This window comes from Mesocricetus auratus, unplaced genomic scaffold, assembly GCF_017639785.1.
Source record: "Mesocricetus auratus isolate SY011 unplaced genomic scaffold, BCM_Maur_2.0 Super-Scaffold_100676, whole genome shotgun sequence".
Taxonomy (NCBI): domain Eukaryota; kingdom Metazoa; phylum Chordata; class Mammalia; order Rodentia; family Cricetidae; genus Mesocricetus; species Mesocricetus auratus.
Window position 1 is genome coordinate 60984758 of NW_024429266.1, and position 25685 is coordinate 61010442.

The window sequence follows — 25685 nt, forward strand, 5'->3', positions numbered from 1 at the left end:
TTGCACAAACGTTTCCTCCCACACACAGATTCAGAGACCACGAGATTTTAGGGTATCAGGGCTCCTTACAAGCACTACAAAAATCTTAACAAACCTTATATTCCTGCATGAATATTATGTAAATGTATATCCATAGATTTATATTAGCTACATATAGCCATATAAACACATCAGAAATATGTTGCATAAAATAATGTATAGCTGTATATCAGATTTACATATATCACTTAATGTGACATATTTATATATTACATAATGCATACCGTTTTATAACATGCATGTATGAAATAAGAGCTGTTGGTACCTATCTGTAATCCTAGCACTTAGAGTGCATGATAGGCCAGCAATTTTGAATTCAGTTTGAAATATATACAGAAACTATCTTGCACACAATATGCTAGTCACATACAAGTAACTGGAGAACTAAGACCCAAGAAATACATATTTACATTCATATAAACTTGCGGTACTCAAGTGAGAACATAGAGCTGAGTACTGAGATATTAACTGCACTTCCTTCACTCCACTGAATTTACTCTGCAGAACTTTGACTTAGAGGAATTTAGGGAGTAAATAAAACTGAGTATACAGACTGAAAAGCCTTTGTCAAATTGCTAGAGATCAGCAGGGTTTTTTATTTAAAAATATTTTGGAGCTGGAGAGATGGCTTGGAGATTAAGAACACTTGCTGCTTTTTCAGAGGACCAAGGTTCAGTTCCCAACATGCATTATCAGGTGGTTCATGAATTTTCTTTATGGCATAATTTTTCTCAAAAATATTATTTTGTATTTTGTATTTGGAAATTAGGAATTGTCAGGCTGTATTTTGTAGCAAAATTAACACAAATCAATTGAAACGAGTATTGGTTAGTTATAGAGGAGTGATAAGGCTTATAGAGACAATTATTTTTTTTCTAATTTCACCTCCACCTCATACTTCCCACATCAAGGATCTAATCTTATAGAAGAAACAGTAACAAAGCAATAGAGTCATTAAAAGAACAGTAGCAGTAAAAATGCTAGATTTCATTGGGGGTGGGGTGGGTATATGTCAAAACAGCATTTATATGATATAGAAAGATTATAAAGGTATTGCAAATACAAGTTTATTCATAACCAACAACACTATTATGAATAGGGAATTAACTATAGTATCTTGATTTTTAATTGCTTTCTATAAACCTGAAAATTCAATAGAAAAAAACATTTAAGAGATGAAGCTCCATCTATTAATAACTTACCCATGTATAACATGGGAAGGCAAAGCATTTAGAAAAATTCTCAATATGTAATAACTTCCATCTAATTATAATGCCCCCACGCATGAAGTCCTAAAAAATTGAACAAAGACTAAAAGTCTGTTTGTTTTAAATATATAACCTTAGGATCATAACTCTTTACCTACTAGTTTGAAAGAGAACAGAATTTAACATAAATTAAAACGTAACCAGTAACTGCTGCTGACCAAACAGCAATAACAACAAAAACAGATTAAAATCAACTGCACACCTATTATATATGAAGCAGTGGGAGAAAGAGCATGAGAGGGAAGAATGGAAACCAAAATCCCCAAAGACCAGTGGTCGGAAGCAGGAGCTATATATAGACAGGACAATGAGAGAAGCACAGAGGAATGAGGTGAGACACAGAGGAGGGATGAGGGTGTGGGGAGAAAGGAGAAGCACATGGCCAGACACAGGTCGTCAGAGAGACAGACCAGAAGCGGAAGGAGGGGAAGAGGGGAACCAGCAAGTACATGGACAGTTTTCTAATGGACACGGTCTGAGACAAAGTGAGAAAGAGGATGGAAGAGGGGGAGATAAATGCAAGAAGATCCACAGACAAAACCCCAAAGGAACAGTGGTTGGGGGGGGGTGGATTAAAGGTGAACTAGGATGCTAGGGTGAGAGCAGTTAAGAGTATAATGTAATACTGCTCATTTTAATTTTTATTCTTTTTGAAGTTTTCAATATAAAATTGAGAAAATCTGAAACTTAAGAAGAAATTCTGATATTTTCCAAGGCATGAGGTTGAAATGATACATCTGATAAAAGTCTAGCTTCAATCACAGGTACTAGTGTATTTATGAATCTAATTACAAACAATTGGGAACTGGAGAAACAAAAGGAGGCAGAAAAATGATACTCAGTATTTATAAATAGCCATTTAGTGATTTTCCTATGTTCTCTAAAACAAATGAGTTATTTCTTAAGAACAAAAGAACTATTATACAAGGGAAGATGTTTACAAATACCATAGCAATTTCAAATCTTGAAATTTCAACTAATTCCAGGTAAAAAAGCAAGTGAATATGCTCTCATTATTAGCATAACTGAGGAGGTAAGAGTCCAGTTTTGAGGAACCAGAAAACAAGGTGGATGTCAAAGTTTTCAGACATCAGATAATTTCAAACATTAGAGTTAGACTGGAATTTTCCCTTTTTGTAACATTCATTATGCCAACCACGGCAAAAACAGACCTAGGTTTTTTTTTCCCTAAGTACTTTAAAAATTACCTACACCTCCCCAATCAAGGGCACAAATATTAACATGGGTTTTGAAAGTTAAGGTGTTCAGTTTCTTCATTTCCAGCCAGTATCCCATTCACCCTGTATTTGTTCCATAAGGAAATTTAAAAATTGAACACGCCATATAACCTGTCCATTTTAAAAGACTTGAACAAGACATGTTTATTTTCAACTGGCAAATTATTTTGCTGTATATAAATACAAATCAGCACAGAGGTAAACTGCACTATCCACATGATATAAATTTTTTTTGATAATCTGAGGTATAGGGAGAAACTGGCATTATTGCGGAAAAGTACATGACTCTTACCCATTTAAATGCACAAAGATCTTTGTAAAAATAAATGTTTTAAACTCCCAAATTTTTATTTTATTGCATATATCCACTAATAAAAATACGGTACTAAGTAAACAAACATAATAATTTATCTTTTGATTACCTTTCATATGCATTTAACAAATGAGTTCAGAATCACATACCTTCATTGTCCTGGCATTTGTTTCATCATACAGAGATGCTGAAGGTACACGTTCCATAGTGTCTATACACTGACTGCATTGCTCCTCTACAGAGACACAGACACAGACTCTCTCTGTGTGTCTCTCTCTGACTAGTCAGACACCAGAAGCAGAATAAAGCACTTACTGAGGACTAAGAGACAATAGAAATCAACAGCTGTATGTTGTGATGTCAGTAATCCTCTAGCCAGTCACCACCCAGAATATTTGGAATGCATCAGAAGCTATACTGAGCTCTTCATTAGCAAGTCAGAAGCAATGATTATAAAAGCCAAGAATCTCAATGTGCAAAGACTGTCAGGATTTTGGAGATTTCTTGCTATTAAAATACTTTTTGGATCATGATACCAACTTCATCAAGATGCAAAACGGGCATATTTTCTAAAGAATAAAATAAAGAATCTGGTATGGTTAATATATATAATTTTAGGGTTTTGTTTTTCTCAAGACAGGATCTCACTATGTAGCTCTGGCTGACCTGAAACTCATTAACAGCCTGACTTCCAACTCACACCAATCTGTCTGACTCTGCCTCCGGAGAGTACTGGGATTATAAAGGAGTGTACCACAACATTCACTTACAATATATATAAATTTTAAGTAACTCTCTAGTGCCACTAAAAGTCACTCACACACACACACACACACACACACACACACACACACACACACACACACACAAAAGCTGACATCCCATGACACTTTAACATCCTCAAACGGAAAGAGGGTGCATTTAGGGCACAATTCGTTGTTGTTTAAACTATTTTTGCTGAAATAAAAAAGCCTGTATATCCAGGCAAGAGCATTACTTCTTCACACCAATAGATGGAGACAGTGACAGAGCTATGACACAGGATGGCTCAGCCTGCTGTCAGATGCTCAATATTCTACTTTAGCCCATGGATTATCTATAAGAAAAGGAATCATATGAAAAGAAACTCAGTGTTCATCAATCATGAGAAGACAAAATAAAATTAAGAACATTATTTTTGTCTCTTGGGTAAACCACTGAATAACTGGAACAAGTCTTCTTTTTCTCATCTGCCTTAGTTTCCTTTCCTGTTTAACAAAAGATCATATTTCTACAAATGTGCAGAAATGCTCTACAGATCCTATCAGACAATGCTCAAATATTGTCTTCAATAACTGAAAAAAATGTGTACCACCAGCTAGAAATCACTTTTCTTTGCCATTAAAATGCCTTATAGGAAGTGTATAGTCCTACAGTTTATGAGATAAGCCGGGTTCTTTACAGAAGTGGAACAAACACCAAGACAAGAGATAGTCTTTCTAGGGTAAGTACTATTATATTCCTTTCCAAAACAAACAAACAAACAAACACCTCCTCCCAAACCAAAAGTTCTGGCTCATGTTCATAGACTTAAATATATACAACTCCACAAATTTCTCTGACCATTCAACAAAGATGATCTGATCATGAAAGAAATGAGAGAGAGAAAAGAAAGGAAACTTTCTAAATTGGTTCAACATTGATGGATAACAAAGCCAAGTTAGGTAATTTATGCTGTAGCATTGAAAATAAGGTTCTGACAGAAATACCTGACCTGAACAAGGGGGAACGCTTGGACCCCAGACTGATGGTTGGGAGGATAGCATAGAACTGATCCAGACGCCCTGAATGTGGGTGTCAGTGAGGAGGCCTTGTGTAGTATTTATCCCTGGCATACAAATGGACTTTGGCTGCCTATCCCACAATGAGGGATGCTCTCTCAGCCTGGACTCTTTCGGGAGGGCCTAGGCCCTGCTCTAGATGAAATGACAGGCTCTGGAGGTCTCCATGGAGGGCCTCACCCTCCCTGGGGATCTGAGTGAGGATTGGCGGGGGAGGAGGGGAGGGAGAAGGAGCTGGGATTGGCATGTGAAGCAAGCTTGTTTCTAATTTAAATAGAAAATGAAAAAAATAAGGAATGAAACGGATTAGAAGATATTGTTAAAAAAAAAAAGGAAAGGAAGAAAATAAGGTTCTGTGTCTTAGTTGGAAGTTAAGATTAAACAGGCTGTTTATTACTAAATTTTCTCTTCCCCTTCCAGTGCTGAGAACTGAGTCCAACTTAACTCAGCTGATCAATTAGCACTGTGAACCACTGGGGTTTACTATCAGGAGATAAGACTATTTTCATATTAGAGGGAATCTTCTACTTGGCAATAATAAAAGTATTTGAAAATGTCTAATTATGATTCTTCACTAATTCAGAATGTTGAATTTATAAGACCTAATCATTCTAAATCTTAAAAATAGAATTACTTGAAGCATTTTAGTTTTTGTTATACATAAGTGGCTTTTCATTTTATTATGTATGTCAGCATGTTCTCTGTTTCTTAACAGGTTTCTGTTGTAATTTTGAAGTAAAGCTGTCTTGAAATTATGCTTGCCACAAGAAGCAAAGTTTTTTTTCATAGTGGATATTAGATATAAAGCAAAGGACAACCAGACTACGGTTGTTTAACTCCAGAGAACCTAGGTAATAAAGAGGACCCAGAGAGAGACCTACATGGATCCACCTAGGAAGGGGAAAAAGACAAGATCTCCTGATTAAATTGGAAGCATGGGTGTGGGCGCAGGGGCGTGAGTGGAAGGGGTGAGGGGAGGAGACAAGTGGGGGGGGGAACGTATAGCTCGATTTAAAAAAAAAGGCAAAAAAAAAGCAAAGATTTTATTTGAGAAAAATCCCTTGTACCCTTTGTTAGAAGCAGCAACTATTTCTGGAAAAATTGAGCTAGAATGATTGTTTTGGGGGAACTTAGGCCAGTATTTGAAAATGAATGAATGTATGCATGTATGTATGTATGTATATTTTTTGAGATAGGGTTTCTCTGTGCAGCTTTGGAACCTGTCCTGAAACTCGCTCTGTAAACCAGGTTGGCCTTGAACTCACAGACATCCAACTGCCTCTGCCTCCCAAGTGCTGGGATTAAAGGCATTCAGACCGCCCAGTTTGGCTTCATCTTTGTATTGAACAGAACATACATGATAAAGGATGGCACAATGGAGAAATGAGAATGGGAAGGAAATTGTAGACTAATTTTTTAATGTGAAATTCCTCAGACAAGATACTCTAGCATAAATTGTTCTTTGTCTCCTGATGCAATGCAGCCATTTATGCTGTATTCATCCCTAAATATGTAATAATCCCAGTTTAGAATACTGACCATTCTCACATCTAGTTAAAATGACTCTCCAGCTATCTTAAGGCACAGCATGATGTCATGTAGCAATTCCCTCCCCCCAACATACATAAATTCATTCATTCATAGTGTGTGTTTGTGTGTGTACACATACATGCACAGGACAACTTTGTGGAGTTGACTCTTCCTACCATGTGAATTATCTATTGAGCCATCTTACCAGTTCTCATGCAGCAATTTTTATAAAAATCTTGTGTACAACTGAATTTGGGGTCTTGTGCAGGCTAAGACTGCACATATAAATCCTACTGAGCTACAATATCAGGATCTCAAGTGTTTCCTCCTTACTGAATATTGTTAGCCTGCAGCTACATTAAAGAGATTTGAGTGCCTGACAACTCATTACCTGAAATTAATATAATACTGCTTGTCTCTTTTTGTTATTAAAAAATGTATAGTATGCTAGCTAGGTACAAGACTTTTTCTTAGTACTTGTGACAACCCCCCAAAACAGACATCATCAAAATAGAAAGACAGAGGTTTAAGACAGAGATTAAGTGTAAAGTCCTGAGCAGTTTCTTAGATCAAAAATATGACTGGCTTTAAATTAATCAGCTGTTACTTTAAATTAGTACACTATTTTATCTCCATGTAAAAAGGAAAGAAATCAAATACTGGCTCAATTAAGAAAGACCATTAAAAAAAGACGAGAGTTTAAAACTGAAAGATTTCAGTTAGAGGTAGTGGTGCATGCCTTTTAATCCCAGCACTCAGGAAGCAGAAGCAGGCAGATCTCTGAGTTTGAGGCCAGCATGGTCTACAGAGCAAGAAAACTCTGGATAAACTCTGCCTTAAAGCCACAGAGAAACCCTGTCTCGAAAAACCAAAAAAAAAAAACCCCCCCCCCAAAAAAACATAAAAAAGGAAGTAATAAAGAACAAGCATCAGTACATTTATTTAAATTGATGAATCATATTTCACTAGATGTCATAACATGCTTTTTTATTGAATTACTAGTTAATAAACATTTAGATATTTCCTTTTTTGCCATTTTGAACAATATCGTGAACTTACATAGACACTTTTGTATTCATTCTCACAGAGCAAGATAAAGGTCAAATTTCACCATTTTTTCCAAATAGTTTTTCAGACACCCTAGAACATTTATTAAGTCTGCCATAAGTTTCCTGGGTAAGACTGAGCACAAGCTGCCTCTGTGATTTGCTAAATGAGAAGAGCCAGGATAAGAACAGACTGGGGCTGGAGAGATGGCTCAGTGGTTAAGAACACTTGTTATTCTAGAGAGCCCAGGTTTGATTACCAACACCCCCATATAGAGAGGCTCACAACCATGTGTAATTCCAGTTTCAGGGAAACCTAACCCCTCTTCTAGCCTCCAAAGACACCAGGCATACATGCATGCGGCACACAAACACACATGCAGGTTAAACACTCATACACACAAAACAAAATGAATTAATAAAATAGACCCCATTCTAAAGAGAGAAAGAGTGGATGAGTGTACAAAGTTATAAACAGAGTAACAGGACGGCTGAAAAGAAGAGAAACAGAAGGTCAACATAACAACAACAACAAAAAAGCAAGCAAAACAGGGAGAAGATGCAGCAGAAGCCTAACCCAGGATTTAAGCCAAGGTATGGCTTAGACTTCAATGAAAAGAAGCTGTTATGAATACTGTTCTATTGTAGACATTTAATTAAAAATAAAAACTCAATTTTGCTTTTCAAAAGGTAAAATGCAATAGCTAATTGGTATGCAAAATAAGACTGTTTATAATTTAAATAAAAATTAATTTTAGAAAAGATGAAATAGCTAAATGTGGCTATACTTTAAGGGTATTAACTGCTCTGGTATGTGTTGGCAAGCAATAAGCAGTCAGTTCCCTACAATGGTGTATATCATCTATGTGCACAATGTAATCATCTCTGTTTGGGAATAAATAATGTTACTGCCCAATAGTATTCAAAGTGCCTGGGTGTATAATACTCAGGAGGGAGCATGAGTTAATTATACTGGATCCTAAGAGAACAGTCTATAAAGAGAAATAACAAGGATTTTTCAGCCTGTATGCTGCTCTGTGTGCATAGTAGAGGATCTTGCAGAGTTACTCAAAGATTCACACAGCCACCAGTACTGCAAGAATTACTCCTGATCCTCTTAAAATTACAAAGAAATTCTTTCACACTTGAGTCCATCAGGGTACAAAACAATGGGGTGATTTTTCTCTCTCTAGTACAAACATATTTCTATCAGATTGTTCAACCAATTATTTTTCCTTCAGCTGCAATACTTCCTATTGCACCAAATATTTTCTAACTATAATTTAACTTCTAATCTAGATCAACTTGAAGGAGCGTATACTGGTATGATAGTTAGATTTTTTGTTTTTTAAATCACCTTCACACAAGCCCAGAATACCTGGGAAGAAAGAACCAGGTCAAGTGGTAGCACACACTTTTGATCCCAGCACTTGGAAGGCCAGCCTGGTCTACATTTAGAGACACAGGGCAGATAGGGCTACATGGAGATAGCATGTCTCAAAAATAAAAATCTATACCAAATAGCGATGTAAGCTTTGGGTGATGATACCCAAACACACTGGGAGATGATAGCCAAATATCTGTCAAAGTTCAGAAACTTTGAAAAGTCTTACTGGTACCTATATGCCTCATTCCAACAAACCATTAGTCGGCTATTGTGAAGATCAGAGGAATTGCATTTTAACCATCTTGGAATCACTGTCCTGTTTCTCTTTAAAATTTCCATAATTGGTTTTAATAATTCCCTCTATGATAGGGCTTCTAGACTTACCTCTAGCCATTCTGGTGACCAATTTTGTAGGTCAACTTTGTTAGATTATCCTTATACAGCTCTACTGATACTTAATACTGTCCTAAACAATAGCAAAACCAAACAAATAAAAATCCCAATTCAGTATTACAAAAACATCAAGCATTAAACAGTTAGTTCATAACTCAAGATGGATTAAAACCAAAACCTTAAAAACCTCAGGTGAGCATAATGATCCAAATGCTAACCTCTACAAACCAGTAAACTATAAACATATGATAAGGAATATTTTAAAACCCCAAAATATTAACTGACAAAAAAGAAAGTTACTTGTAACAGATAAGACTGAAAAAACACTTTTAAATAGTCCATACCTCATCAAAATCAAACAAACAAACAAACAAACAAAAATCAGCCCTGTTTATCCTAAGATGGTTTTAGGAAATATCCCAAATGGAGAAAGACATAAAAACCATAGAAGTAGATGAACTTCCATATATGATAACCTAGCTATTAAACAGAGTCTACTACTATTATCATGAAAAGCTAAAGCCAGGGTCTGGCAGACCATTTTTTAAACATGCTTAGGGATAAACAGAATCTACAGCTAAGCAGTAATGAGAGACAACCAAGCCCTGTACAACTGTCTGAAGATTACAGTAAATTATGGTGTAGGAGGCAGGGAAATGAAAAGGCCTAAGGAGCTCAGTACAAGAATCTAACTACTGGTAATTTGGCAATTTAACTGTACAAATCTCCTTTTAGGCAGGTGTAGGAGCAAGTCTATAATTCAAGCTAATCATCAGGCTGAGGCAGGAAGATCACAAGCCTAAAATCTACCTAGGATATATAGCAACTTCAAGGCCAATGCATGGAATTTGGCAAGATTCTGCCTCAAAATGAAATTGTTTTTTGTTTTGTGGCTTTGGAGGCTGAACTGGAACTAGCCCTTGTAGACCAGGCTGGTCTTGAACTCACAGAGATCCACCTGTCTCTGCCTCCCAAGTGCTGGGATTAAAGGCGTGTGCATCACCATCCGGCTCAAATGAAATTTTTAAAGGGGCTGAGGATGTGGTTTAGTGGTAAGGCACTTACACAGTACACATAAGACCTGGGCTTCAACCCTAGCACTACATATATAACATATAAGGATGTGAATCAGTAAGATAAATTGGTATTGTAAGCAAATAGCTTTAAAATATTTTTTAAAATGACACTTTTTTGTTTGTTTCTTTGAAACAGGGTTTCTCTGTAACTTTGGAGCCTGTCTTGGAACTCACTTTGTAGACCAGGCTGGCCTCGAACTCTCAGAGATCTGCTAGCCTCTGCCTCTCAAATTCTGGGATTAAAGGTGTACACTATCACGCTCAGCAAAATGAGACTGTTTTAAAGGGTTCAGTATACATCAAGCCATCCCTAAACTTTGGTTTGAAAAAAAAAATCATCTCTTTTGGCAACAATTTTTACATGCTGGTAATACTTAATATTGAAATGACAGCCCCTAAGTACTCCCAAATATATTTTAACTTTTTTTTCTATATTCATGATGTGTACACAGCCAATAAATGGATCAGGTACTATGTACTAAAGATGAACAATAAAAGCCTTTAGTGGTTGGATTGCTGACCCTTTATTTCTTCCTTTTTCCTTTCTTTGTTTTTTTTTTGGGGGGGGAGGTTTCAAGACAGGGTTTCTCTGTGTAGCTTTGGAGACCAGGCAAGTGAAGTCTTGCTGCTTCCATTTTTTTTCCCCAGAATAAAAAAATTTTTTTGTTTTGCGCCACCACCACTCAGCTGCCCTTTGTTTCTTTAGCTTTTGTTCTAACAGTGAAAATAAGAAAATGACTAACACCTAAATGCCATATGCCAGAGAAATATCAACCACATTTACATGAATCAAGTCTAAATTAGATCTTCAAAATAACTCACCTGAGATACATCTAACATTTATCTTCATCTTACATAAGTAGAAATTAAGGGCAAGGTAAGTTTAGTAAGCTGTCCAGTGTATTACAAGTACTAAATATGGGGGGAAAGAGAGAACAAAGTGGAAGTTTGGACTTTCTACTGAAGTACATATTTACCCACAAGTGGCTATTTAAATTTTATTAATATTAAATAGAGAAGTAAAGTCAATTCTTTAGTTACATTAGCTACATTTCAATTACTCAGCACCAAAGTGGTAGTAGACACCGTGGGAAGCTTTGACATGGAATGTTTCTATTACTATGGAAAGATACCAATGGAGAACACTGCTCTCTTTATATTAACCAACATGTAGTATGCCTTAAGGGTGAAAACAAACACACTTACAAATCAGCAGTATATTTCAACTGGTAGTGGTTCAATATTTCCAATGTTTTAACCTCCCCCAACTCACTGCTATTTACCATTATCCACAATGTCTTCTAAAATCAATCCTCCCGTCCTTCCTTCCCCCTTCTACTGTATAGCTCAGGCTGGCCTTCAGTCCCCCAAGTGCCAGGTTACAGGAATCTGCCACCAACTCAGCAGAGGACATACTTCTCTATCACTGTGGATTCCATTCCCAGTTTCAAAAATTACATATATCTAATCTATTATAAGAGCTGATGTAAAAATTTTATCTTGTACATGGGTTCATGTATATTGTTCAAAGAGGTCTCACTATATTTACTGACTCTTGTTACCATTGGGTCCTTAGTGCTCACTCAGGTCCTTTTCATTTAAGAATAGTATCACTCTTGTCAACAGCTTTGCCTGGCATTGAACTCAGCTGTCACTTCTGGCCCAGGAATGCATGATTTAGAAATGAATTATACTAGAATTTCAGGCCATAGTTAAGAATTGAACATGTGTCTTAAGTTGTTTTAATTGAATGTAAAGGTTCTTTACAAACTTTGAAATACTGGCCCTTTGACAGAGTTATCAAATTCTGTCTTCTCACAGGCTGCCTATCCCTTTGGGCTTTCTTTGGTGTATAGAAATTTAACTATTTGGCATACTCCCTATTGTTCCATTTCTGCTTTTGTTGCCTGTGTTTTTAATTCATATCCAGCAAAATATTATTAAAGCACAATGCTAAAGTGGTATTTTCTTCTAAGAACTTTATTTTAGGTCTTGATTTAAATTTGTAATGTATTTTTAATTATTTTTGTGCATTGTTCATATTTTTTCAAAAATCAGATAACCTATACATGTTTTCATGATCACTGTAGCAAGATATGAAAACAACATAAGTGTCTATCAGTAAGGAATAGACAACTAGCTTTCCTTATCTAAGAATTATGCATCTATAGCCTCAACTAAGAATCAAAAATCAAAACCCAAGAAAATTCTGAAAAGCAAAGTGTGTATCTCTCATAATCTGTCAATGCCACATGAATAAATGGTATGTATGCATATATAATGGTGGCCACCAAGCATTTCAGAGATCCTTAGTCATTCTCTAGGGCTCATGGAAGCACTGTTTATTTTGTGGAATGGAGTGAGAATTTGGATGGTTGTGGCTACTCTGAATATATAGACAAATTGTTTCCTGGTCATGACTCTCTAAACAGCATTAAGAAACACATACCCATGACTGATCTTCCAGAGGACCTGGGTTCAATTCCCAGCACCCATATGGCAGCTCACAACTATCTGTAACTCCAGCTCCAGGGGACCTAACACCCGTGGCAAAGTACTAATGCACACAAAATAAAAAAAATAAATAAAATTTAAAAAAAAGAAACACATACCCAGTATTTGCACTGTATGTAATAGGTGTCATAAGTGATATATGGAAGGATGTGTATTAATTTATATGCAAAAAATAATAAACTTTAAGGCAACTGTGGATTTGGGTTATAGAGGGGTGCTTTTGGAACCAATCTCCAACACATTCTGAAGACAAGGGTACACACAAACATAAAAAGGAATCTTCTTCACCCCTTAAGAAGGAAATTTTGCTATTTTTGATATGAATATAACCTAAAGGGTATTACTATAGCACGAATAATAAAAACCCAGACACAGATATTGGGGTTCTGAAGATCAGAAAAACAAAGCAGCCAAACTATTAAAGAGTCCTTACCTCTACCAAGGCTCAGATCAAGGGGTGTGTATGGGGGGGGGGGTGAGGTGGTGTGTGTGTGTGTGTGTGTGTGTGTGTGTGTGTGTGTGAGTGTTCCTGTCCTCAGAATGACTGCAGACTGCAATGCTCTCCACCAAACCTCAGACTCCCTGAGACTGCACTGCTGCACTGAGCTCCTGCCTTATATTCCTCTCTAGTGCTGAGATTAAAGGTATGTCATCCCAAGTGCTGGATTCAAAGGTATGAACTATTTCACTCTCATGTAACCCAGAGAGGCTTTGAACTCATAGAGAGAGATCCATCTGCCTCTGTCTCCCGAGTGCTGGGATTAAAGGTGTTGCCACCACTGCCTGTCCTCTATGGCTAACTAGTAGCTTAGAGCTGCACTCTGATCTTCAGGCAAGCTTTATGTTAGATTACTAACAATCACTACATATTACCCTAAGGGAAATAAGTCAAACACAGAAAACAATAACAAGCAAAACAAAAACTTGCATGGTCATGATTACATTTAAATAAAAATCAAATTAATAAAACACAACAGAATGGTGATTACTGAAGGTAAAGAGGTTGAAAGTCAGGGAGATGGGGAGACACTTGCCTAAGGATGTAAAATTTCAGCTGCAAAATACGATAAAGTTCTAGATAACTAATATGCAACAAGATGGTATAGTTAATGTACTGACCTAATATAACTGGGCCATAATAAAGTAACTGTGAAGAGATGGACATATACTTTTCTATAACTTAAATACATTCAAGTTAACATAAAAAATGGTTATAATGGTTAAGATGGTAAATCTCATTACCTGTGTTTTACCATACTAGAAAATAAAAACTATCCAACCATTCACAATATCAAGATGCTCTTTCTTTAAGATTTAGGGCTGTGTATATTATGTGTGTATGTGTGCGCTTACCCACCCACCCTAACCCATATAGTAAGCAGAACAGCCCAGGTTAATTCTATACTGTGTTACAAGATGCTGGACTACTTTATATGAGAAAGGAATGATCTATATATAACACACACTCACAGAAGAGTTGTAACTAATCTTTATTCAAGGCTAGGATGAATATGAAAGACCACAGGGTCCTTCATCTTTTTTGTCTTTTGTTATGTCTACCACACAACATTTTCTTATCAGGTATCTCCAAGGGAAAGATTGATAAGGTACAATGTGAAGGTGCTATAGCTTCAGAGGGCTCAGCTGAGCCACTTGTTGCTCTTGAAGAAGACTCAAGTCCCAGCACACGGTGGCTCACAACCATCTGTGACTCCAGTTCTAGGCCACCCAATACCCAATGCCTTCTTCTGTCCTCCATAGACACCAGGCATTCAGGAAACACAACACATTAAAAAAAAAAAAAGATAATTCCTTCTTTTATCTTCTTGAGGGAAAGCAATCTTTCTTCCATTTAAAAATTTGTTTTAGAAAAAAGTAAAATATATCAATAAGGATGGGAATAATAGCTGGAAAAGGGCTCACAAGTACAGTCGTGTGGCCAAACATGTTCTATTGTCTATCACTCTCTGACATGTGGTCAGGAATTGACAAATTCTAGAGAAACTTGGGAAGTAAGTTTGAAAAAGAAAGGCTTATATTCATCTGAAATTGGGGAACAACACCCTCTTCCAATAGTTAGACAGTTATTCTTATTGAGGAAAATTTTATGTATGGCTTAACAGAGCAACTGTTTCTTCTAACAGTCTTTTTCTTTCATGATCTACTATCTGTGCCATAACATCCCCTAATCCTCCAGACTACCCACCCTTTGCTTTTTGAGCATTTACTATTTCATGTGGATAATATGACATGTGCTTATTTATTCACATTCCCTTATTTAAAGATCTATGCATTAAAAGATACTAGCACAAAATTTAGGAGAACCTCTTCCATAAAAACAGACAAATCTTGAAAATAACACAATGTACAATAACATTCTGTGGATAATTTATGACACTTTTTTTCTCAGATTAACATCTGGGTTAATCAAGCTTCTATCACTGTAACAAACACCTAAGAAAAACAACTTGAAAGGAAGAAAGGTTTTTTTGGCTCAGGGTTTAAGAGGTTTCAGCCTGTGGTCAGCTGGCTCTATCTCTAGGCCTGTGGTGAGGCAGAACATGACGGAGGAAGACCATGGCAAAGATCTTACCTCATAGCAACTGGAAAACAGAGGTGAACAGGTAGGAGAAAGATACATATTCCCAGCACAAACCCCCCAGTGACCAACTTCCTCCAACCAAGTCCTTCCTTCTTTTAACATCTCCTAATAATACCATCATATTAAAAATTCATCAAGACATCAATCCCCTTTTAGGTAAGAGCCCTCAGGGTCCAATCACTCTGCAAAATCCAATCAGCAGACAACCAAACCCATTCTATATGGACATTTCATATTCAAACCACAGCATTTTGCCCGTCCCCCAAAGGCTCACCACCATCGCATAATGCACAATGTATTCAATCTAGTCCCTAAAGTCTTAACAGTTCCACAACTCCACAAAAGCCCCAAGCCTCTCCTGACTCAGACAACTGTTAGCTGTGAGCTCATATGCAATTACTAAATAAGTTATATACTCCCAAGACAAAATGGAACAGAGTAGACATTCCTATTTCAAAAAGGAGGAATGAGTGCACAGAAAGGAGGAATGGAACCAAAGTAAGACAAACATCATATCCAATATGATATCCCATATGTCTAGGGGCCTGGGAACATGGTAATGTGATGTAAGCCCCAGAAGTCATGGGCAGCACTGCCCCTATGGCTTTCTAGATGTAGCCAATATGGTATCTTCTGTGCATTGGCTCTGCTCATGTCCTATGGTTTTCCTCAGCAATTGTCTGATTTCCTGGCATCTCTTAACCTCCTGGGCTCTCTACTGTATTTTTTGTTTTTTGTCTTCAGTTTCTTGCATTGCCTACTCAGGGACTGCCTGCAGGAGGGATTCTTGACTCTATATTACACTGCTTGCCTACCAAAATCTTCATTTGAGATGTGGGTGGAGGCCTCTATGACACATTATTTTGTATCCTTCAGCAAAATCACCATCATTTGAATGCTAATTTCTGCTGTAAATTCAGTACTAGTCAAGCTCCCTTGGACTAGAGTAGCAGATCCTCTGCCTGTATGGCTGAATACTTAATAAATACTTTCATAGGTGGCACTGTGCCAGCAGATAGCCTTGGAACTCTCTCCTCAGATCAGTCTTTTAGATGAGTTAAAACCTTTAAGTTCTTGCTTGCCATGGGTCAGGTATGGCCAATTTCTAAGATGCTTTCCATGAAATTTTCCTATTATACCAATGTCAAATACTTGGCTTCTCCGCCCTCCATCCTCACCCTTTGGTTTTTCAAGACAGGGTCTCTTTGTGTAACCCTAACTGTCCTGGAACTCACTTTGTAGACCAGACTGGCCTCTGCCTCCCAAGTGCTGGGATTAAAGGCACTGCCACCAATGCCCAGCTTACCTGGCCTCTTTTAATGACTCTACTCTCTCTAATAACTAAGTTATAATTATCCACAACTTTAACATAACTGCACCTCTTTTGTAGTCAAACTCCCAAGTTTTCCAAATCGTTTTGACCTGCTTTTGTTTCTAAATTCAGATTATACATAATGGTTAAAAGCAGTCAGCACTAACCACTTCCTTTAATACTGATTTTTCTGTTAGTCAACTGTTGTGCTTCCGAGATAAATACTCAAGAAAACAACTTGGGGAAAGAGATTTAGTTTGGCTCAGTTTCCTAAGTTTTTGTTCATTTTTGTGGGGAGGGCATGCCAGAAGAAGGGAGGGAGGGAGGAATTCCATCTGAGGTTCTAGCCTACCAGACAGTACCACCCACATTCAGTAATGTGTTCCCCTCTTAATTCTTTCTAGAAATGTCCATACAGACATACTCCAAAGTATGATTTAATAATACTAATACTAAGCATGTCTTAAGCACATTGACAACCAGTATTAACAAAGGAGATCCTACATGCACAGAAGACAAACTATAATCTACATCTTAACCATGCTATCCATTAAAAGAAATCTTTTGGGGGGCTAGGAAGATGGCTCAGTGCTTAAGAAAATAGGCTGCTCTTCCTGGGTTTAATTCAGTTCACGATTATCTCTAACTCCAGTTCCAGGGTTCAGGGGATCCAACAAGTGGTGCACAGACAGTATGCAGGTAAAACACTTATGCATATAACATCATTTTTTTAAAAAAAATTTGTTTGTAGAGATGAATCAGCAGTTAAAAGCACTAGTTGATTTTTCCAGAGAACCCAGGCTCAACTCCGAGCACCCACATGGCAGCTCACACCTGTCTGTTAACTTCAGTACCAGGGTTTCTGACACCCTCATAAAGACATACATGTAGACAAAACACCAACGACATAAAATAAAAATAAATTGTATACTAAAAACTATTTTCAGCAGGGAGGTGGTGGTACGCACCTTTAATCCCAGCACTCAGGGTGTAGAGGATTGTTTGCACTCAGAAGCTCAAGATTAGCCTGGGCAACAGAGTGGAACCTCATCTAAAAAAATCAAAAACAATGCTGGGGATCTAGCTCAGTGGCAGAGTACTTGTCACCTTATGTATCCCTCTGGGTTTGATCTCCAGCACCTCCAAAAATAAATAAAACAACAACAAGCCTTATTTCTCAAAACTTATATTTTTAAAATTTTTATTTATTTATTTAGGTATCTGGAGACAGGGTTTCTCTGTGTAACAGAGATCCACCTGCCTCTACCTCTTGAGTGCTGGATTAAAGGCTTGAGCAACCACACCAGGTTTAAATTCTTTTTTAAATAGCACAGTCCAGTTCATTTTTTTTTTTTTTGAGACAGGGTTTCTTTGTATTGTTTTGGAGGCTGTCTTGGAATTTACTCTGTAGGGCAGGCTGGCCTTGAACTCACAGAGATCCATCTGCCTCTGCCTCCCGAGTGCTGCTGGGATTAAAGGTGTGCACCACCAACGCCCGGCGCTAATCCACAAATTTTAAGCAACTCCTTATTTTATTTTTTAAAAGTCATTATAGTTACTTCAATAGTAAGGCCAAGTAATAAACCACTGGTGACTTTTGTTTTCTAGTTCTGCTTTTAGACAGGCCCTTGTTATGAAGCCCCACACGCTCCAACTCGCAATCCTTTTATTTTAGCCACCTGAGTCTTGGGCAGGTATATCTCCAAACCCAGTTGATCTAGTTTTTTGAAGTGCCCAAATCTCTACCAACATCCTTCAAAGCCATCTTTTAACTACCATAGCATCTAGATCTAGCATTTTGGGCTTGATAAAATACCTAGCACCAGTAACAAGACTTTGTCACCCTCTTTGAATTATGATTGGTTGACTTAAGGTGCTAAGATTTTTGCATTAGATCAAACTATTAACATAAGAGACACACAGGTATGCTTTCATAATTATTGCAGGGTACACATTTGTATTTTCATGTATGTGTTATGTGTACTTACCCCCTCCCCTTTGTGAAGACACAGTCTTGCTATGTAGCCCAGGCTTGCCCACAACTCTAGATCCCCAGGCGATAAAGTTTGCTGGGATTAGAGTACTGGCATTGCAGATAGTGACACACCCCTGGTGGTTAGGTTTTCTTAGTTTACAATGCTGAAAAATCTCTTCTATTGGGATCTGTAAATGTACACAAATTAAACTTCTTTACTTAATAACCTGAAATTATTTCTCAGTTATAGCATAGACAAGTTATGCTAACTTTGCTATTTTGCAATTACCAAAACTGAACAGCTCAGGTTCACTTATTTTGTTGTGGTTGGTTTTTTTTGTTTTGTTTTGTTTTGTTTTGTTTTTGGTTTTTTGAGACAGGATTTCTCTGTATAGTCCTGGCTGTCCTAGAATTCGATTTGTAGACTAGGCTGCCCTTGAACTCACTTAGATCTGCCTGCCTCTACCTCCATAGTGCTGGGACTAAAGCTGTGTGCCACCATGCCCATTTGTTAATACTAATACTAACAAATGAGCTGTTATTTTCTTACAAAATAGACATTTATCTTCAATGTAATACTGAGTGAAAATCTAAAGCTTAGTGAATTGGATAATAAAACTCATTTTCAAATCCAGTTAGAAAATTATTTTTGACATGCCACTGAAATTAAAAAAGCAACAGAATCAGAAAGACACATTTCCTTGAACTCAATGAACAAACATGTTCCCCTCAAACCTCAGTGTAACAGACAAAAATCACAATTACACAGGACTTGGCTAAGTGTGAAACACCTATGTACACATGCAAAATAATGTGATTTAATGCCTACTACAAAATACCCATAATATCCTAGTTGGTTACCAAATCAAAGATGAGTGAATTTTGAAGCTGGCCCTTGTCTTTTTTTGTATCATTCTCAAAAGAAAACAAACCACCATAAACAACAACAACAAAACCTGACTGTAATATACTAAATGTGTTGATCCTTTAAAGTGAGTACATGGAAAATTTACTTCTACACTTAAATGGCCCTAAATAGCTGTGCTTTTGGAGTATTCTAAGTGTTTTTTCATCGTTCCATTTCCTACCTTGTCTTTTTCTGCTGCCAGTGTTCCTGCAACAGACAGTCTTTCCTATTTCTAATTTTTGTTTCTGAGATTACTCCTCAACCTAGTGCCATGATACTGGCTAGAAAAACATTTAATAATAGTAATAAATTATCTTGCAGTACAACAGGTTTATTCTTTAAATGGTGAGTAAATCAGAAATTACCTCAGTTACCTAGCTATAAAGGAACTCTAAAATTTACTTGATATGCCAGTCACTTGTTCACTAGTAAGGTAATTTTTTTTCTCTGTACTGATGTGGGATGTCCTTCTGTATGATGCGCTTATGTGTTGCTTTGATTGGTTGATGAATAAAGCTGCTTTGGCCTATGGCAGGGCAGAATATAGCTAGGTGGGAAATCCAAACAGGGATACTGGGAGAAGGGGAAAGCCAGGAAACAAGACATGCAGAAAATGAAGTAGAGCCACAGCCACCTGGCAATACACAGATGCATAGAAATGGGTTAATTCAAATGTAAAAGCTAGCTAATAATAAGCCCAAGCCATCGGCTAAACAATTATAATTAACATTAAGTCTCAGAGTGGTCATCTGGGAGCTGGTAGGTGGGAGATAAATGTCCAGTTACACTCTACCTTAAGTAATCTGAGTGACAGACACATGAGACAATGAGAGCAGTTTTGAAGAATATTAACATTTAGCTGTATGCAATTGGTACTTCTAAGAACAGTGCTATAAAGTCTGGAATAATAAAACATGAATTTGGGTCAGTGAGATGGCTCAGCAGGTAGAGGTGTTTGCTGCCATGCCTGTTAAGCCGAGTTTTCTCCCGAGGACCACTGTGATGGAAAGAAGCAGCTTCTGAAAGTTGCCCTCTGACCTCCATGCATGCACCACAGGAAGCACCCACCCATATACACAACAAAATTCAAACAACAACCAGCAAACCATAAAATAAATCCCTTGGGAGTTCAATTAGTTTTGAAACACTAGTAACCATGTCTCCACTATATTCTAGGGTAAAGAAAAGCACAGACTAATTCCTGAAATGATTTATACTGGGTAAGTTATCCAATAAAAATCATTCAATGAACTACACAAAAATATAAAGAAATCTTAACAGACGACATGTATTTAAAAAGATATGTTGCCTGTAAAATTATTAGAACATATATATATAAACTTTTAAATAACTATAGGTTCACAGAAAACTGAAAAAAAAGTATAATAAAATCTAAAATATACCATTCATTTAGCTTCCCCTAATACCATTACAGGAATATCTTTTACTACCAAAACTAAGATGTTGCTACTTATTTAGTTTAAAACCTCATTCAGTTGTGGCCAGTCTGGTTCACATAAAGAATTTCAGGCCAGCCAAGGACTACACAGTGAAACCTTGTTTCAGAACCACAACTCCAAACCAAAAAACAAAACAAAACCACACTCAAGACTTAACTAATCTGAGCATGTAGTCATGTGCAATTTTTACTAAATGTATAAGCTTATGTAGCCAATAATCACTAAAATCAAGATACTGAACTGTTTCATCCCTACATCCATCCCCCAGGTTACCATTCTGCTCTCCTTTCCCATCATCATCATCCTAGTTTTCTCGTTTCAAGAATGTTACATAAGTGGAACCATATGGTATGCAACCTTTCAAGATTTTTAAGTTATCACATTTTTCTTTGAGATCTATCCAAGACGTTGCTGTGCCAATACTTTGCCCCTTTTATTGCTGCATAGTATCCCATGCATAGATGGTATGGCTACATCAGTTTAACTTATTTAGTGAGGAGCATTGAGGTTATTGCCAGAAAACAGCAACCACCCAATTATTTCTTTTAAACAGCAACTCTATAATATGGAAGTTCCTTTTTCTAGATTAAAAAAAAGGGGGGGGGGAGAACTAACACTCACTTAAACTATTTCTTGCATAAAATTTTAATTTCACATTAAAACTTTTCATTTTTTGTATTCTAGATCTTCCCATAGTACGATGACCAATGCATCAAGAAGAATCTGCAGTTGAATAAACTTCTACCGCAAATTGCAAGGTGACACCTGAGTGTAGTTATGGAGCCCATTTCACACAGAAGACAGGTTAGTAAAGCTAACGGCACTAGTCTACAAAGGCAGCTTCAATCTGTCACTCAGTAAACTGAAACTGCCAGGAGCCAAATGGTAGGAATTTCCTTGCATCAGGCATCAGATAATTGCCTCTCAAGGTCAGGAATACAAACAAACAATTCCTTAATTTAATTTCTTTTGGAAGGAAATTACAGCAAGTTGTGAATGACATAGTGAAGCCAACCAAAGAGCTACCCCTTTAAAATGCTAAGTGATCTAGTATTTACATAATGAGAGGCTCAAAACATATACTTTGTCTAGAGAAGTGATTTTTCAGTAAAAATTAAAGAGTCACAAGGGCTGGAGAAATGGCTCAGCACTGGTTATTCTTTCAGAGAAACTGGGTTCAATTCCCAGCACCACATGGCAGCTTTCAACAGTCTATAACTGAAATTCCAGATGATCTGATACCCTCTACTAACCACTGAGGGTACCAGGCATATAAGAGGTGCACAGACATACATATAGGCAAAGCATCCATATACCTAAAGTAATAATAAATAATTTTTAAAGCCTCAAACTTACCAACTAGCAAATGAAAGAACAAAAGAAAACATAAGGAAATGTTTAACTTATGTGAAGACTAACAACATGCAAATGCAAATAAAGAACAAAACCTGTAAAAAAAAAATCAAATTGCTGGGAAATCCTGGCAGGGAACTACCTCTGAGCCATGATTTAGTCAGTGACTAATTAAACTACAGTTTGGAGATTACACATATTCATATGTAGGCTAACATCAGATACAAGCAAATTTGTTTAATTTGGCCCTTATACAAGGACCAAAGTTAATTTGATAGAAATTTTATTTATGTTATTTGATGCATGGTACATGTTTGTATTACTAATAAAGATTACAGTGATCCTCAAGGATTAAGTGAAAGACAATTTAATATATTTTTTAAGTTTAGCATTATACTGAGAAAAACTGACATATTTCTTTTTCTTTCATCTGCAATGTCAATTTAGTTATCTAAAGCTGTAAATACATTATTCTTCCTACAGGTAAGAATGACTATAGAAACAGAGCATTGGTTCTGTGGTTTTGCAACAAGAGCAATGCAAAAATTTCATCCCTACTTGTAACCACCCCTCTATGACACATGACTGCTGGATATTTTTTTTTTTTGGGAGGGGAGTTTGAGACAGAGTTTCTTTGTGATTTTGGAGGTTGTCCTGGAAGTAGCTCTTGTAGACCAGGCTGGTCTCGAACTCACAGAGATTCGCATGCCTCTGCCTCCCGAGTACTGGGATTAAAGGTATTCGCCACCACCACCTGGTGACTGCTGGATATTTTTACAATAGTTCACAAAAAGTGTTAATAAGAAAGTTTTCTATTCAAGTAGGAACAGTGTATTACAGACCCATTAGTCTTTAGCATGATTTGTATAACACTTAAAAAAAACTGTATCAACTCTTACTACACTTCCTTACTTCTGAGAATTAAAGCTTAATGTTAACCCAAATGGCTATAACTGGATTCTCCCCCGCCCAAGACAGGGTCTCTCTGTGTAGCCCTGGCTGCCCTGGAACTGTATCTGTATATAGATCAGGCTGGCATCGAACTCAGAGATCCACCTGCCTCTGCCTCCCAGTGCTGGGATTAAAGGTGTGCACCACCAACAGACTATAACAGGATATTTTAAAACACCAATTTAAAAGAAAATTATTTTATTGCTTGGTAAGTTCTCTTAGAGAAGTATTCAAGTGCAGTTGGCTCAATAAAGAAAATTTCTTTTGCTACCTGGTAAGTCACCTCAGAGAAGTAACCCTTGTTCAGATATTGTCAACCTTGGCTATCATTGTCACAACACTTCATAATACTCCTGTTTGCATGCTAAGGTTAAATTGCCTCAACTGCACAAACTCCAAGGACATCTTTATGTGTGAAATGAAAAGGAACATGTTATTTCAAAGAAAAGAAACATTCAAGGACTGCTAAAGAGAAAGAATTTAGCTTATTGGTACAGTAGTTGCTAGCATGTGTGAGGTTAGAGGTTCAATCCCCAGCACTAAGGAAAAAAACAAAAAAATCCAAAACAAAACAAAAACAAACCAATAACCCTGGAGCACAACATTCTGGTATGGTTACATAAATTCAAATAACTTGCTTAAACTTAACTTTGTATTATAGTCACTTGCCTTCTCTGGTAGCACAATGACTAGGAGAGCAACTGTAAACTAGATCTTGAAACATATTAACTATGTAAAGTCAGAACATACAAAACCTTACTACTACAATACAAAGTAAATCATTGTTATGGGTAATATACTTGAAATACATTCCAAATACAAAAATTTTAAACAAAAGGAAAACAAATTGTAAAAATTTTCTTAGTTACCCAATGACCAATTTCTCATGTAGTTTCTGCTTTAAAAAATGGCACCAGGCATTGGTGGTGCATGCCTTTAATCCCAGCACTCCTGAGGCAGAAGTAGGCGAATCTCTGTGAGTTCAAGGACAGCCTGGTCTATGGAACGAGTCCAGGACAACCCTGTCTCAAAAAACCAAACAAACAAACAAACAAACAAGCAAAGCACGGGGCGGGCAATGGTGGAGCATGCTTTTGATCTCTGCACTTGATCCTAGCACTTGGGAGGCAGAGGCAGGCAGATCTCTGAGTTCCAGGCCAGCCTGGTCCAGCACAAGCTCCAATGTTACACAGAGAAACCCTGTCTTGAAAAATCAAAATAAGTAAATAAATAAATAACAATACATGGCTAGAGGCCAGCAAGATGGCTTAGTGCATAAGGCACTCGGCATTCAAACTGACTGCCTCAGGTTCAACCCCTGATACCAACATGATTTGAGGAGAACTGACCTCAGCAAATTGTACCACTGTCCTCTAACCTCCCAAAATGTGCCATGGCACGTGTGTGTGCCACCCCCCTTAAGTAAATGTGATAAAACAAACAAAAATGGCCATAAGTTATTATTTTAAGCCACTGTGTAGATGAACACTCCTACAATACTCAACAGCAGAAGAGATTTTGAGGCTGCAACAATACCCTGTGCACATGAACAACAAATTCATTCTCAAAATATAAAAATTAACAAGAAAACAAAAACTAAATTCAATTTAACAAAATATAGACATATGACATTCAATCTTAGTAGCTTTACATTCTCTATCTAGGCCTCACAACTCCACAGATTAAGCATTCCCATTCCCATTCCACAGATGAGGAAACTCAACAGAGCCTCAAAAAGAAGACCACTAGTAAAGAATGCAGTCTCCTGTATTTTCACCAGTCCTTCCCTGCTAAGAATTCAGGAGACCTAAAAATATTGCATAAATGACTAATCATCAAATTTCTGGAAATATGCTAGGCAACATATGCTACAAGAACTTCATGGAAGAGCTAAGGGAACTTATCTTCCAAAGCTATGTCACACAAAAGAAAAACACACACACACACCCAGATTCCTTCTTGATCCAAATTAATGGATCTATTTCACGTTGGTATCTACTTGCATTATTTTGAGAATATGGTAGATTCCTAAAACTTTTAGGAAGAACAGCCCATCAAAGAGCAGACCTTTTTTTTTTTTAGAACAAACATTTACCACAGAAACTAGTAAATCTTAGAAATGAGGTGGTCTGTAGCTGTGCCTATTATAGACTATCAGATCCATTAAAGTCATATTCTCCCAGGCCAAAAAAAGCAGACTGGAACTGGAAAAGATGGGCACGTTATCAAAACCTGATGCAATTATAGGAAAATTCCCTAAGATATAGCTAAGGATGAAAAATGTTGAGAATGATGTTTGTTACATGAACCTTACTGATTCTAGTATTACAAAAAGGGGTTCTCAGTTTGACTTTAGCCATCTTTTTATGACTCAATGCTCTTGAAATCAATTACATTTAAATTTAAGGAGTTTCATTAGCTGGGTGGTGGTGCACGCTTTTAATCCCAGCACTCAGGAGGCAGAGACAGGTGGATCTCTGTGAATTTGAGGCCAGCCTGGC

At 37.1% G+C, this 25685-nt stretch overlaps 1 protein-coding gene across 8 annotated transcripts in view; it reads right to left on the minus strand.

The window, feature by feature from the left end:
- R3hdm1 (R3H domain containing 1) overlaps positions 1–25685 on the minus strand; it is a 114954-nt gene that overhangs the window by 88044 nt on the left and 1225 nt on the right. For 2 of the 8 annotated variants that reach the window (XM_013120376.3, XM_013120373.3), the window contains exon 1: positions 3008–3215. The exons of 1 other annotated variant lie outside the window; for it this stretch is intronic. The gene's annotated coding sequence lies outside the window, so the exon portion shown is untranslated. Of the gene's footprint in view, positions 1–3007; positions 3220–18526; positions 18664–25685 lie in introns of those variants that run through there. 5 more of the 8 variants (XM_040739035.1, XM_013120377.3, XM_013120374.3 and 2 more) reach the window with 4 other exon arrangements.